Genomic DNA, 16,626 nt, shown 5'->3' on the forward strand with positions numbered 1-16,626 from the left:
TACTGGGCCTATTAGTGTATTTATGCACTGTTATGGCAACTCACATTTTTCATCTTTATTGTTATAGAATAAAATAGAACAAAAATTAATAAATGATTACATTCATATTTTTACATATATTAGACAAAATGGGGCCCCCGAAGCTTCATGCTGCGGGGGCCTTTGTTACGCACCTGCTGGTAAATCGCGGCGTAACCGCCTGCATTTGTACGAAGCCTAAGTTTACATAAAGATGGTGATAGGCAGCATTCTTGTCGAAGTCCTTTATCGACTTTAACCTTTAAGTAGTCGCGTGGCTACATTTGTCGCCAACATAAATTCAAGTGAGCGTTCTTTTTAACAAAAATTATTTGTATATCCAATGATCCAATTATTATTCCGCTAGTGATCTTTTAGAAATTATTTGCAAGTATCCAAATTTTGTTGTTTTCATATTTATCATTTTAACATGGTAATACTGATATCACGCTGTGAATTCTTTTCATTTTTGGTATTTTTTACTTTTAAATCTGTAATTTAAATAATAAATAATGTATTTTTAATTATTAGATTTAGTTTTTATTGCAGTTTTTTCAATTTTATTAAGTATTTTCATTTTATTTAACCAGTTACATTACTGTATTTATTGAACAATATTATAATAATGTAAAAGAAATAAATAATTACTAAAAATATGTAAACAATACCTTTTTATTACACTGGCGACAAATGTCGCCACGCGACTACTTACATAACATAAGCCACTCGACCACTTAAAGGTCAAAAGATTCTGAATCTGATGTATGACTTTTATTTATATATTCACTGTCTTCGTTAAGTGATGGGACAGTATTGGGATATTAATAATTAGCCTAGTTAATATCACAATGCAAAACATTTTTTCTAAATGACCTGGCTACTTAGATCAGGTCAGCAACAACTACGTTCCATAGTACTTCCCCTTCCCCAAGAAAATTAAGTTAATAATAAAAGTATAGAAGCGAGCTGACTGACTAAATTAAACCTGGTAATGGAATAAGACAGAAGAATTTCCTAAGTCATCTATTGTTCAACCTGATCAAGGATAAAATAAGAAAAAAAAATAAAAATAAAAAGAGGATACCAACTGAGAGAAAAACAACTTAGAATAATCTGCTATGCAGACTATTCACACTATCTAGCTACGGAAAGCTGGAGACCGAAGTGGAAGGTTAAGTGAATAGAGCAAACACAGCCGCAGAAAAAACGAAAGGTAGAATTTTCAAAAGAGTCATACATAGGTACGTGGCAGAAATACGACCAGGCACAGAGAGAACCAATATAATGCTAGAAACAGCCGAGATGAAAACCCTTTGAAAAATCGATGGCAAGATTCTATTAAATAGAGATAGAAGTACATGTATACCAGGGAGATGCGTCGAAGTGGAGAACATCAACGACCGGAACAGAATGAAAAGAGTCGAATGGTACGATCCCAAAAGCCTAATGACAACAAATAGAGTACCTAGTAAAGAAGGCGGCGAGGGACGGTTCTCCAATAGGAAGATGATCAGTGGATTGTAACGTTTCAATTAGAGTTGTAGAAGTTTGACTTGAATGTTTGAACTTGACTTGAGTTTGACTTAATTTTAAGTCAAACTCAAGTCAATCCTTCTGACAAATAATTCAAGTCAAGTCAAACTGGTCAATCGTACAGGTTTGAAAATTCAAACTGTTTGTCAAACTAGTTTGAAAGAGTTTGAAAAATAATTTATTTAGTAGATATACTTTTTTCTCGAGAATGTTAGTTGCCAATTAAGATAAAAAAATTAATAATACAATGAGTGCCATATAGAAGAAACTTGATACAGGGAGCGATTATAATCAAAATAGGGTCCTAAAACTCTTAAAAATGATTCCTGTACGCTTAGAATTGCTTGCAGGCAAGTTTCGTTTTATCGATATCACTTTTTTATATTTTTATTCTGTGTTACTAGATTAAAACAAAGAATTCGTTGGATGGTTTTTTTATCACACCAAGCGTAATCCACTTTAACAAAAATTTATGAAGGAACAACAAAATATTATATTTTTGATAGAGTAGGTTTAATGAATTTTTTGTGACTTTGCAATGTCGTTTTAAAGAATTAATTCACTACATATTTGTAATTTTATAAGGCTGTTCTTTATTTTTAAATAATACAAGTATCTATGCACTTTTAGAGTTGGTCGTATTTGTAATAGGTACATTGTATTTCAAATACTATTTAAAATACACTAATGTATTTTGTATTTGAAACACCAGAGGCGAAAGTATTTTGTATTTCAAATACTCGAAATAGTATTTTGAAAATACTATTTTCACCTTTTGAAGTCTTATAATGCTTATCTGTTAGGATGAATCACCTCTTTGCGGCGGTTATGAAAAAAAAAAATACCTGGAGTTAGAATTAGGGGAGTAGGGCTCATAAACCTGATCCCAGCAATTTACTTTATGGCTGTGTTTGTGGCAATTCAATTTGGATTATTTTATTCTTGTCTCTATAAAATACCAAATGTGTATTTACACCAAAGAATATTTTACACCACAAGTTGCGCATAACTAATTAGTCTAACAATATAGATATTTCATGAAGCAATAAAGCTATCAATCACAGCACGAACTAATAGTCCTATTATTCACTTCTTGCATTTTCTTCGTCAAGAAACATGTGGCTGGCCAGATGATCCGTCCCGCCCGGCACTACGAAAGAAAAAATTACAGTAACCGCAAATTTAAAATGTGGGTTTTTGTCTAAAAAAAACTAGAAAGATTGAAAAATCAATTGAAATTTATATATCGGAATATAATGAATCTAAGATTAAAAAAAAATTTAATAATTTTCGATAAAAAGTCGACGGCGATCAATGTGTTAGAATGTATGTGTAATGTATGTAATTTAAAATAACATTTTATTCAAAAAAATAAGTTTTTTATTTTCTGTTTTCTGTTTTTGAAAAAAAAAATTAGGTTAACCTCCAAAAAGTCTTGATAAAGAACACCAGATTGTAACCTCTTTGCAATAGAGACGGATCTACGGGGAGGGAAAAAGGGGAAATTTCCCCCTAACAAGGTTTAAAAATAAAGAAAAACAATGGTTGAAACATACAAATATATTATCTGACTGAAACTTAAACCACAGACAGACAAAGTCAACTCAATAAACACGCTAAGTTAGAAAAATTGAGGGAACTTAATACATATAAGTTATTATTTATGTCTTTTACGTAGTTTGGGTTTATCTTTCTTATGTCTTTTGGTTGGTGTTTCATTGGAAGTTCCCCACCTAAAGCAAATTTCCTCTCCCAAGGCAAATGTCTAGATCCGCAACTGCTTTGCATACAATACAGGAAGTAGGTATTTGTATTTTGAAAGTACATATTTCCAAAATTTTATTTTGTATTTTGTATTTAAAATACATCGATCGGAGCAAAGTATTTCGTATTTGAAATACAAGCGCAAGAGTATTTTTGTATTTTGTATTTCAAATACTCATATACAGTATTTTGCCCAACTCTGTGCACTTTGCAATTTCCATTGTTTTGAAAACATCTGCCGCAACATCAAATAAATCAGTATATTTATTTTTCTTAATTAATTCTGCTTCGACTAAAGATTTTTTCTTTTAATTTTTGCAGTGGGAATACCTTCAAAATCAGACTCAATTTGTTCTGGTATTTATTCTGTGCGGAAAAATATTCAGGTTGAGATATTATGTTTTCACAAAGCACACACTTCAAAACGAACGTAATAAACAAGCCAAGCATAGACTTCTTAGTATGAACTACAAACTAATTTGCGGAGTAGCAGAGTACAGATTCAGACCTACCCAAATAAGTCTAAACATAAGTCGGTACGCTCTTAATTAGAATTGGAAATATACACGTTGCGCAACATGATATTCAAACTTCAAACTGTTTGAAGAAGTTTGATTTCAAGTCAAACCTAAAGATATCAAATTCAAGTCAAGTCAAACTTTTTTGCGAAAAAAGTTTGGTTTTCAAGTCAAGTCAAGTTTGTTGAGTAAAATCAAACTAGTTTGACTTGATACATCTCTAGTTTCAATCAGCCGACTGAAACCTTGGCTACACCAAGCTCCGCTTGGTATTTGTCCCTCGTACTATATATTTCTACAAGCGACCCTACTATCGTCAAATTAATTTCTTCAATTCTTTTAAGGTATTTAAACAGATACAAATTTCTACCGGCTCATTTTCCATTACTACGTAAATGAGAGACAATATCTGATAAATTATTAGTGTGTTTGTGTGTACGCCGTTAGATAGACGGGTAAGTTTGACTATTTAGTTTTAAGCACAAGTTTTTTACTGATTTCTTTTGCACAGCAGATACCTACCTTCTCCTTGAAATAAAGCTTAAAAACTTTTTTAATTTTATTTCTTTTTCTCTGGTATATAATATATTACTTTATTATAATATTTTATTGATAGAATTCTTTCTGTTTCTTTTTATTTTTAATAATGCCACGCTGTGATCAGAGATTTTGATGAGATCGTGTTTCTTTCGATACTCAGCTTTATTTCTGATCAGGCTTTTCTTTTGGGAGAAAACTGATCTTTGTATGAATTTTTCTAGCTCCTACCTTGGGAATAAAGCTGCAGGCGAACACTACATGGGAAGCAAACTGTAGCTGGAGAAAACGCGACAGCGACATCACGCAACAGCCCACAGTATCCTGGATCCAACTACTGATCTACTAATGCATCAGAAGAACGGCTTCAACAAGATAGTTCTAGAATTCCCACGACTACCGACAGCCAGAAAGTTCTGCAGAGATCGGAGACCTCCCACAAGAACTGTGTGACTCATACAAGAGGACTTAAAGCTGAGTACCTTTTTTTAACTTTATAATTTTTATACCGGTGACCAGCAGGGTCTCGGTCACAGCTTCAGAAAATTAATTTGGTTGCCTGTACATAATAGTATGATTTTTGTTAATTTTTTTTATCTGAATAAATAGTGTATATAAAATGATTTGGTAAACTGTTTATTTCCTGTACCTTTCTGGGATGGGTGTGAAAGAAGAATGAGCAGGATACGAACCCAGGGCTGAGCAGTCGGGCAGAGCACCATTCTGATGGATGGAACGGTGGACTTTTTTCTTTTGAATATCCTAAGGGATGTTCGAAAAATTCCTCCCCTCGTTCCTCCCAGCAGTGTAGTGTTGCTTAATGCCCTGGTCTTGCTACGATCAGGACGTTACAGGATAGACCACCAAAACAATGAAACGGCATGACACTGGAGGCATATCGAAAGCAGACAGAGTCATCAGAATCTGGTTCTGTATCTTTCTGTTAAACTAACTAATTACACCAACGATCATTTTTTACATATCCAAAACGAAAGGTAAAATTTTTTATAAATTCAACTTTGCCTTTATTAAGGACCTCCACTAGTAGAATACGAGTAGTACGGATATGGTCATAAGCAACACGTTGAAAAAATGTTTCATTTTACGATAAATGCTTCGGTCTTAAAACAATTATAAAAGTGCCGAGAATGATGTTTACGATATCATTTCGGGGTTTCATTAGTATTAGACGTATTTAAGAGCCAATTTCTGTCTTGTTTAAGGACCTTTTTACCAAAAAAATGTAATGGAAAGGGTTTATGTGCCGTATAACATTAATCCAATATTTTTTATCATTTTCCAGCTATTATCTCTGTCAAATTTTGTTATAAAAGATTAAGACATGTAGTAAAATATACAATATATCAGGGGTGGCCCAGCTCCTTGATAGTCCGACCTATTTTTCAAAATTTGAAATTTTTCTCGAGCCGCAATTAAATTACGTTCTAAAAAAGTGTGCAAAAAGGTATTGTAAATTTCTTTTTTACATAAATTATATTTATTGAAAACATAAATACAAGTACAAACTATGTATTATCATTCTCTTTGCCTTATCCCTATGCGGAGTCGGCTTCCCTAATTGCATATCTCCATAAGTTTCTGGGTATCTTGTGTCATATTAATATTAATCAAAATGTTCTGCTTAAGCGTCTTCCCAGGTCTTCTTTTGATCTTGGGTGACTAACGTCTCGACATTGAACATGACCAAACCGTATTAACCTATGCTGCCTCATTTTGGCATCAATTGGTGCCAAACCTAGACTTTTCCTAATATACTCATTTTTAATTTTACCCTTTTTTGTCACTTCACTCATCCATGCATTCGTTGTTCTTCTTTTTTTTTTAACTGCCCAACTTTCAGTTCCATACATTATAGTCGGTCTTGTGGCTGTTGTATAGAATTTTGTCTCCAGCTTTATTGGAATTTTTCTGTCACACAACACACTACTCATTTCCATCTACTTCATCCATCCAGCCCTAATTCTACTGCAGGCATCTCCATATATTTCTCCATTACTCTGTAATACTGATCCTAGGTATTTAAAACTATCGCTTTTCACAATAATTATTTCACCATCCACATACCTATATCATTTTATCTGTAGTAACTCCGTCTTTAAATGAACATTCCAAATACCCTGTTTTTGTCCACTAAGTTTTAAACCTTTTTCCTCCAGAGCTTGTCTTCACTGTTCTAGTATTCGCTATTTCCTACTAACACTATATCATCAGCATAAATTAAGCACCATGGAATGTTTCCCTGTAGTTTCGCTGTTATTTGGTCCAAAACTAATGAGAAAAAATAAGGACTAAGCACCGAGCCTTGGTGCAATCACCCAGCTGTTCATTCACCCACCATTCATTTCATATGAAATTTATCAGTCTCTCCCACACCTGTCCTAATACTAGTAGTTACTCCCTCATACAGATTTCTCACAATCTTTACATATTTACCAGGCACTTCTTTCTTATTGAGTGCCCACCATAGAATCTTTCGAGGAACTCTATCATATGCTTTCTCAAGATCAACGAATACCATATGGGTGTTTGTTTCTTTATGCCTGTATGTTTCCATCATTTGCCTTATAATGAAATTTGCATATTCTGTTGATCTGTCCTGCATAAATAGACCAGGGTATTAAGCTAGAAATAGACCATGTTCGGGACACTCAAAGATCCAGGTAGCTGACTACTTTTTTAGTTATTGTATACCTATAGGATGAAAACTTACCTGTTTCCTGCCTAGAGTTCGCGTCCGTTTTTTATTCATTAACAATTTAGTGCAAAAATTGCGATTTTCTCGATTTTTTGCACCTCTTTCAAAAGCTAAATAGTTGACATAAAATTACAAAATTTAATTTTTTAGAACATTAAAAAAACCTTCAAAATGCCAATTTTTGAAAGCTAAAAAGTTAATTTGTTGCTACGCAAACTGCAAAATAAGTGAAAATCGTTATTTGTTAATACCTTTTACTAAAACTACCTTAGAACTTTAGTGTTTCACCCAAAGTTGGGTATTGGGGTAGATACTTAACAAACTCTCAAAATTTGAGACCGATCCATTAATTAGTTTAAGAGTTATTCTAATTGTTTATCCCAGAGACCTTTATTTTGCAATAACATAAGACAGAAAATAATGAAGATAGGGCAATTCTGAGTATGCCAAATGAAAGTAGAAAGTTGATACTATCAAAATGTACTAAAAAAAAGATAAAAAGATTATCTAATATAGCCAAAAATCCTAATTCCAAATTTTTGAAATTTTGTAGTTTAAAAATATTTAGAATAGCTTTAAAAATATTGTCTGTAGAAAAAGTCATTTTACATATTAGAGAAGCTGGTATTTTACACGAATTTTTAAAAATGTAGTTTATTGGTGACTAGTCGTGGTAAGTGAAGGGGGAGCTGGGAGCCGACAAATGCGCGAGTTCAAAAACTAAAAAACATCTTGAAACTATTATCATTTACTATATCTCGGGATCTACTGAATATATTTTAATCGTTCTTTTTTTAATTCGTATGTAATTTTTCTGTACATTACAAATATGTAATTTGTCTAGACATTTATTAATAAACAGTCTAATTTGTTTAAACAATTTTTGAAAAAATATTTTTTTTCCAAAAATCCATGATTTTAATCATACTATCCCTATTAATCATAGAAAAAGTTAAGGTATACTTTAATAAATAAATTATCTTCAATAAATAATTATCTAATAAAAATCATTTATTTATTAAAGTGTACTTTAACTTTTTCTGTGATCATTAATGATACTATGAATAAAAAAATAGATTTTTGTAAAAAAAATATTTTTTCAAGAATTGTTTAAACAAATTAGACTGTTTATTAATTAATAAATTTATAAACAAATTGCATATTTGTAATGTACGTTAAAATTACATACCAATTAAAAAAAGAAAGATTAATATCCATTGAGTTGATCCGGAGATACAGCACATTATATTGGTTTGAAATTGTTTTTTCGGTATTTTAACTCGCTGGATTTGTAGGTTCCCCCTAGTAATCGTTTGCACTACATTTTTGAAAAATCGTAGAGGGTGCTGTGAAGGTATAATGTTTGTGCAAATTAAAAAAAATACAAATCCCCTTCTTTAAAATGGCATTAATGAGATTCCTTAATTATTATAAACAAATTAGCTGTGAATTAAAAAAAACATATGGCTAAGTTTGTCCCAAATGAGCCCAGGCTAAATTTTTTTATTTGAAAATTCGTGTTAAAATACTATCTTTTCGAATATATAAAAATATTGTTTCTACGGATAACATTTTTAAAGTTATTCTAAATGATTATAAACTAAAAAATTTTAAAAATTTGGCATTAGGATTTTTGACTATGTTAATCATTTTTATCTTTTTTTTAATACATTTTGATACTATCACTCTTCTACTTTCATTTGGCATACTCAGATTTGATTAAATCTTTATTATTTTCTGTCTTATCTTATTGCAAAATAAAGGTCTCTGGGATAAACAAATAAAATAGCTCTTAAACTAATTAATGGATCAGTCTCAAATTTTGAGGATTTATTAACTACCCCAATATCCATTTTTAGGTGAAACACTAAAGTTCTAAGGTAGTTTTAGTAAAAGTTATTAACAAATAACGATTTTATCTTATTTTGCAGTTTGCGTAGAAACAAATTAACTTTTTAACTTTCAAAAATTGGCATTTTAAAGGTTTTTCAATGTTCTAAAAAATGAATTTTGTAATTTTATGTCAACTTTTTAGTTTTTGAATAGAGTGCAAAAAATCGAAAAGATCGCGATTTTTGCACTAAATTGTTAATAATTAAAAAACGGACGCGAACTCTAGGCAGGAAACAGGTAGGTTTTCTTCCTATAGGTCTACAATAACTAAAAAAGTAGTCAGCTACCTGGATCTTTGAGTGTCACGAGAAAATCCTTATTAGGTACCCTGGACTAAAAGCCAAATTGATTTTCGGATATTTTGGTTTTTTCACTTATCTCTCTATCAATAATTACTCTCTCCCATATTTCGATGGTGTGACTAATTAGTGTAGCTCTGTAGTTTGTACATTGTTGTATATCTCCATTGTTTTTGTAAACTGGTACAAACTATGTATGTATTAAATTTAAATATAAAAAATTAAAAATATTTATTATCTCTTTTTTTGATAATTCTTTAAAACGTACCTATAGCCTTTTGTACATCGTACTTTTTGGAAGATGATTAGCCTTAAAAATGGTTTTAACTGCTTCAGAGTCCAGGTTGGACGCGTTTCCTCCCGCCCCACGCCTAAACTTGTAGCTCTAGCGCGGTTAGGTTTTGTTCTTGTAAAACTATAAAAATTTTAATTTTAGTCAAAACCTTATACGTTAAAATAAAATAAATTATTTTTGTCGGATAAAAAAGAGGGCGCGATAGTAGAGTCCCACACCCGCAATATGTCACTCTAGTGCGGTAGTTTTGTTATTACAAAACTCTTAATTTCAATTGAAAATACCTATACTTACCCAATTAATAAATATTGTCGATCTCTTGTCCGACAAATGCCTCGTTTCGTTTCAGCCTCGCTTCGTTAGTCCGAAGTCCGACAATGTAACTATGGTAATGATGCGGGACGGGGAAATGCATCCAACATGCACTCTGAAATTTTTCAGAAAGTGGTAGACTCGCTCAAACGAAGCAGTTAAAACCATTTTTAAGACTTTTGTAATCATCTTCCAAAAAGGACTATCAGTGAATAGCACTTCTCAGGAATTCTGTTTCTATTTTTTAGTTTTTAATTTTTATTTATCTTTCATTCACACAGAGCTTCCTTAGCTGAGTCTAAGATGTTTGCTTTAATTTTGGCCCAGCTTTAGAAGCCCAGGATTTAGTTTTGTATACAATACATTTGACATAACCACTTAAGAAATCTAATAATGTCAGATCAGGAGATCATGCTGGTCACGCTATTGATCCTCACTTCACTATAAATATATTGTTTTGAAAATTAAGGGTTGACTTACTGCCATATATTGATTTGATAGTAGGGCGGTTCTTATTAAACCATGTTTTATTAGCTGCAAAATGTGGTTTTGTTAAATAAAAATATAAGTTTTTTTTTCTTCTTTTTTGGCCTTTGAGAACTGCGCCCATTTAGCCAGCAATACTTCTTAAAATCAAATCCAATCGAACAGTGAAGGGTAGGGAAGGGAAAAAAACTTTTCGCACCCATGTCGTTCAGGGTGACTAACCACAGACTAAGTAGGGATACGGGGTATTATTAATTTACACGACTAATTTTATAATCTAAAGTTTCAATTTACACGACTTAACATAATCTGGCAGAATCCTAAAGATTGACGGTTTGTTCAAAGCTAGTAAGTTCATCAGATTATATGGGGGATAAACGTTTTCTTGCAATAGCTGCATATTCAATAGATTTTTTGTGTCACATATTTGTCACATGCAAAAATATATATCCACGTCACTTATTGTATTGCAATTTTCGCACAAATTCGACTGTATTACATTGATTTTATATAGATGTGCGGGATAACTTGAGTACTTGGGACATGTGATGAGAGGGCAAAACTACTCATTATTACAACTTATTATGCAAGGCAAAATCCAAGGAAAGCGAAATGTGGAAAGACGAAGAACATCCTGGCTTAAGAACTTACAGGAATGGTTTTAATGCAGTAGTGCAGAGCTATTTAGAGCGGCGGTCAACAGGGTCCGCATTGTCATGATGATTTCCAACCTTCGATAGAAGATGGAACTTAAAGAAGAAGAAGCGGGATAACAGGCATTGCCAAATTTTAGTCGAGAGATAGTAACATTATCGTGTCTTTTGAAAAATCTAAATTTTTATGCCAATAAACTGTCGGGACTTTCGGATGTAAAAGAGTATTACCTTGTCGGACAATTTATACAGTACTGATTCTATTGTTTCTAAGTTTCCAGTTATCATGTAGTCTGGTTTTACTTATGGTTCTACATTCTTCAAGTCCAATATCATCAATGTTTCCTCGCCACTGAAAATGCTGTCTTTTGCCAATTGATCTACTTTTTCATTATTTTCAAGACCAATATGAGATTTTATCCACGTGAATACTATATTAAACTGCATAGTAGTTATAGTCCTGTCGCCAGGGGGGTACAACGGCCTTCTTAATTCAGATGGACTTACCCAAGTTCTTTTTATGTATTTTGGCCCGTAGAATACGAATTTTTGGGGTAAAAGGTGATCCGGATGTCGATAAGATTGTTATAAACCAAGAAGTTGAGGAATTACATAACAGCGATTTCTCGCAAAGCAAAATATTTTTTTGTATTTTTTGGGTCATTCTAACCAAAAAATGGTCCTACAAGTTTTTTCGTAGGATGCATAGTTTTCGAGATAAACGTGGTTAAACTTTCAAAAAATCGAAAAATTGCAATTTTTGAACCTTAATAACCTTTGAATAAAAAATAAAACAGCAATTCTCCTTACCGCCTTTAAAAAGTTTAAGTCAAATTATATCTGTTTTGAATATTTGCATTGCTAAAAATTTATTTTTTGATTGTTAAAAAAAGCTATAAACACATAGTGTTTCCCGTGCATAATACATGCGTTTTAATGCATGCTACGTAGAAACAGCAACGCTTGCACTTTCACCTTTTCTACCTACTCGTTCGATTTTAAATGAGAAATCATTGAAAACATCACTCAAGCACTAGGTGTTTATAGCGTTTTTTAACAATAAAATAATAAATTTTTAGCAATACAAATAATTAAAACCGATATAATTTGACTTGAACTTTCAAATGCGGTAAGCAGAATTGCTATTTTATTTTTTAATCAAAAGTTATTCGGGTTCAAAAATTGCAATTTTTCGATTTTTTGAAAGTTCAACTGCGTTTATATCGAAAACTATGCATCCTACGGAAAAATTTATAGGAACATTTTTTGGTTAGAATGGCCCAAAAAATACAAAAAAATATTTTGTTTTGCGAGAAATCGCTGATATGTGATTCCTCAACTTCTTGGTTTATAACAATTTTATCGACATCCGGATCAACTGTTACCCAAAAAATTCGTGTTCTACAGGTCAAAATACATAAAAAAAACTTGGCTAAGTCCATCTGAATACAGGAGGCCGTTGTACCCCCCCTGGCGACAGGACTATTAGATTCGGTACTAGTACTTTTAATTCTTTGATGTAGGGATTCACGTTAACAGGATTTTCGTCTAGTTGACTAGAGAAAGTTTTTAAAACTTTGTGTTTATTTGTTTGAGATTTTTATTTTCGACGTATTGGCATGCTTTTATGATAGCTATGGTTTCTGCTGAAAATATTGATGCATTGGAATTAAGTTTAAATTAAATATTGGGATAAGTTTGTTAAAGAATATCCTACATTCCTTTGGATAAGTATCAAATAATTATCTGTTAAGGGGCACATAAGAAAAAATGAACCTATAATAATGATCTCCAACAATTTCTGTCGAAACATTAAACTTATCAACATTTTCAGTGTACTGCGTATGTTCTTCTGTTATCCAATGAGGATTTTCGCTATATATTTTCAATAATATTGAAATAGGCAACAGAAACAAATGATTAAATAATTAATTAATCTCTTTTCATTAGTATTGCTATCATCAAATTTACTGTGAATTCTTGTAACAGGAAGCCAAATTTTCTTTTTCAATTTTAACGTTACAATCACGAAATACCATTTATATTTCGTTTTTATTTGGAATCTATTGTTATTTTGCTCCATTCTTTATTAAAATTATCTTTTTTATCTTTCTCCTTATCTCAAAATAAATAACATAACCAGATTATTACAGCGATGATATAAATAATACCCCTCCGTAAATTCAAACCAATAATCCAAATTCTTTCCCGAAAGAGATACTATTATGCTAATCAGCAAAAACCGTCTCGACAAAAAAACCAGAATATTATACTTTTATTCTTATACTACTGTTATTAGGATTATGTAAATCTCGAAAAAGTTGTCGCTAAAGTGGTTACCCTACCTTGAAAAACTTTTCTCTAAAAATTGACTTAAATTGCTTTTTCTATTCAACGCTTTGCTTCCCACTCGAACGTTTGAATACAATTGTTCTTTAGAACTGTTTTTGAACGTATACGAGAAAAGTAGTCATAAATTATGGTTTTTAGTCAAAGTAACGTGTGATCCAAAATTATTGTCATCATAGGTGGCTCTGAACGACAGAAATAGCTATACAGTGCATGTCTATTATTAATTCAGATATACTTTCCAGTTTACGTCAACTTTGACAGTGACAGATACTTGTTAGTGTACGTACATCAACATTGACTTTTCAAGTTTTAATAAACAAAATTATTATTAATAAATATGGTTTTCACGCATGAACAAAAGCGTGTAACTTTTCAACGTGTTTTCAATCTTTACTATTTGTTTGGAAAGACATCATAACAACACTGAAGATAGCCGCAGTTGGGCGTGACGTCACACTGCGGCGGATTTTCAGATTAAAGTAAGACATACGTAAATTTTTGCACAGATAGCTTTGATCCCAATAATTGTGGATCGCTCGTTATTAGAGATGAATAAAATGTTTTAGTATTAATAGTCCAAGTAATGAAGCTTAAAATAGGAGAAAACCTCGCAATTTTTACAGAATAGATCGATTTGCTTGACAATTTAAGAATAAGTAGTGGATAGTCCAAGGATCAAAATCTATATGAGGCCGAAAGGCGCTTTTACCATGGGGGTGGTTGCCACCCCATCTCGGGGGTGGAAATTTTTTATTTTATTTTGACCGCAAAAGTCGGTAAAAACATTCATTCTAAGCAAAAAACTTTCTATACATTTTTTTGATAAAATTAATGGTTTTCGATTTATTCGCTATCGAAAGTGTTTATATCGAAAAAATCAATGTTTTTAATCAGTTTTTTGCTAATAACACAAAAAGTTTTCGTTTTATGAAAATAACTTCGCTTAACAAAAATGTACCTTCTGAAAAAATAAACAAAACAGCTTTTTTCATTTTCTTTAAGATCAATAGTAATCGAGCTATACTTTATTATATGTTAGCTCTTCTTCGTCAAATGCTAAATATTGTAGTTTCAAACTGAAAAGACGGGAAAACGGTGCATTTTTCGAGGATAACTTGTTCAAACTAATTTAAAGTATTTAAAAATATCTATCCACAGAAATAAAAAAAGTCTCTAGCTCAAAAATTAAGTGAATTATTATGAAAATAATGTCAGTCCCTATTTTTTTTTTCAGCGAAAAAGTGATCGGAAACTTCCCACTAATTACTACTCTGATTAAAATTAGGTTTTGTTGCTTATTTGGTTTTCTATATACAATATATTTTTTATAGCCTTTTTTTTATTCGAAATTTCGAATAAAGGCCTCTCCCATTTCTCGCCATTCATCTCTGTTGTGAGGCGTTTCCACATTGATCCTGCGACTCTTTTGATGTCATCGCTCCAGCGCATTTGAGGTCTTCCTCTTGGTCTCTTCGCTTCGTACGGTCGCCAGTTTCCAACTTCTTTGCTCCATTTAACATTTTCGAGACGTTCGTTGTGTCCAGCCTATTTCCATTTTAATTTCGCCGCTTGTTTCTATATTTATGTATTATTAATAGGTTCTAGAGGTTTGACCGGCTTAGAATGATTAGTTAAAAAAAACGGAGTTAAATGCGAATAACGAATTTTTGTAGTTTGGTAAAAAATGCCCATTTTCTTCAGAATAGAAAGATTAGCATCAGAGGTACGAAAAAATATGTAAATCTAAAATTGTCGCTTATTTAATTCCCATGAACGGGGTTAGCAAAAATTTTTTCTATGGCAAAAACTGAGTGAGCTATTGACAATTAAAACTTGTAATAACATGCAAAAACCACCTATACCAACCCTTTTACAGTGACCTCTTTTTGCGACTGAGCATTTTAAAAGGATTTAATATTAATAACCTTATAGATCTTCTAGAAACCTACAAAATTCTTTTTTACCAAACTTTCTAGAATAAAAAATAAAACAGTTACGGTTAAAAAATCAATATATTTTTTTGAAAAAAAAAGAGCAATTCATTTGGAAGCTCAATAATGTAAGTTAGCGATGTTTTTAGTCATTGCCCTAATTCATACTTCTTTACTTATGTATTAGTAATAGATTACAGAAGTTTGACTGGCTTAGGATGATTAGTTTTTCAAAAACTGTAGTGTAGGAAACAGAGGTTGAACCTTGCAAAATGGACACAAGTCCGGTTTTATTTTTTTTTTCGTTATATCAAGGAGTGCTTATTATAAGACTAACTTTTCTGAAAAAATTTCGCCCCGGAACCCCCCTTTCCACCCCTTTAAAGGGGGTAATCTGTGGTTTTTCCGGATCGTAGCCCTTCCTGTACCTTTTACAAAAATTTTTTTTATAGAAATATGAAAGGACTATATTTTCTACGATTTATTTCCCGACAGCATATGTCTATCATCCACCGTTTAGTGGGGGTGGCGCCCCAAAGTTGACAAGTTTTTAAAAAAGATGTTTTAAAAAAATATATATTTTTCCCTAACTGTAACGGACATTAACAAGAAATCCAGCGGAAATTATTCACAAATAAGTGACTGATTTTTTAATATAGGTTTCACTTAAGGGTATTTGCCCTATTTTTAATTACAGGGTGTTACATTTTAAAAAACCTCTTTTTATACGATCTGAACCGTTTATGCTAGAGTAAAAAGACTTTTAGTTGTTACCCATGTACTGGTGCTATTTACAAATTTGTATAATGCACCCCCATTTTTTCCCCGGAACCACCCCAAAAAAGAGAAGAATTAATAAATAAAGTGATTTTCTTGGAATCCTTCACACACAATGCCCTTTATTAATATGCTTCATATACCATTTTGTGCACGTTATTATTACCCATGCATGGACACTAATAGCGATTTCCTAGTGCAACCCCTGTAACCAAAAAAAAAAAAAATAAAATGGGGTGTTGAAATTTTTTTTTGTTTTTTGCTTTTTGATCCATATAGGCATATGCTTCATCAATAGAGCTTTTCAAAAATATATATGGTTATTGCAACATCCCTGCGGAAACCACAGCTATCCTTGAAAATATACTGCAGAAACTACCCCTATCCCTTGGCGATGATGTTTTTACGATTTTCTCATTACCTATGCATTCTTTTTAAACAAAAATTATACAAGGTTAAAGACCACTATTTACTCTAAAAATTAGGTCCTATTCATTTTTTTCATATGAGCAACCGTTACGGCACAGTGGCGCCGTAAACCT

Source organism: Diabrotica virgifera, chromosome 3 (genome assembly GCF_917563875.1).
Source record: "Diabrotica virgifera virgifera chromosome 3, PGI_DIABVI_V3a".
Taxonomy (NCBI): domain Eukaryota; kingdom Metazoa; phylum Arthropoda; class Insecta; order Coleoptera; family Chrysomelidae; genus Diabrotica; species Diabrotica virgifera.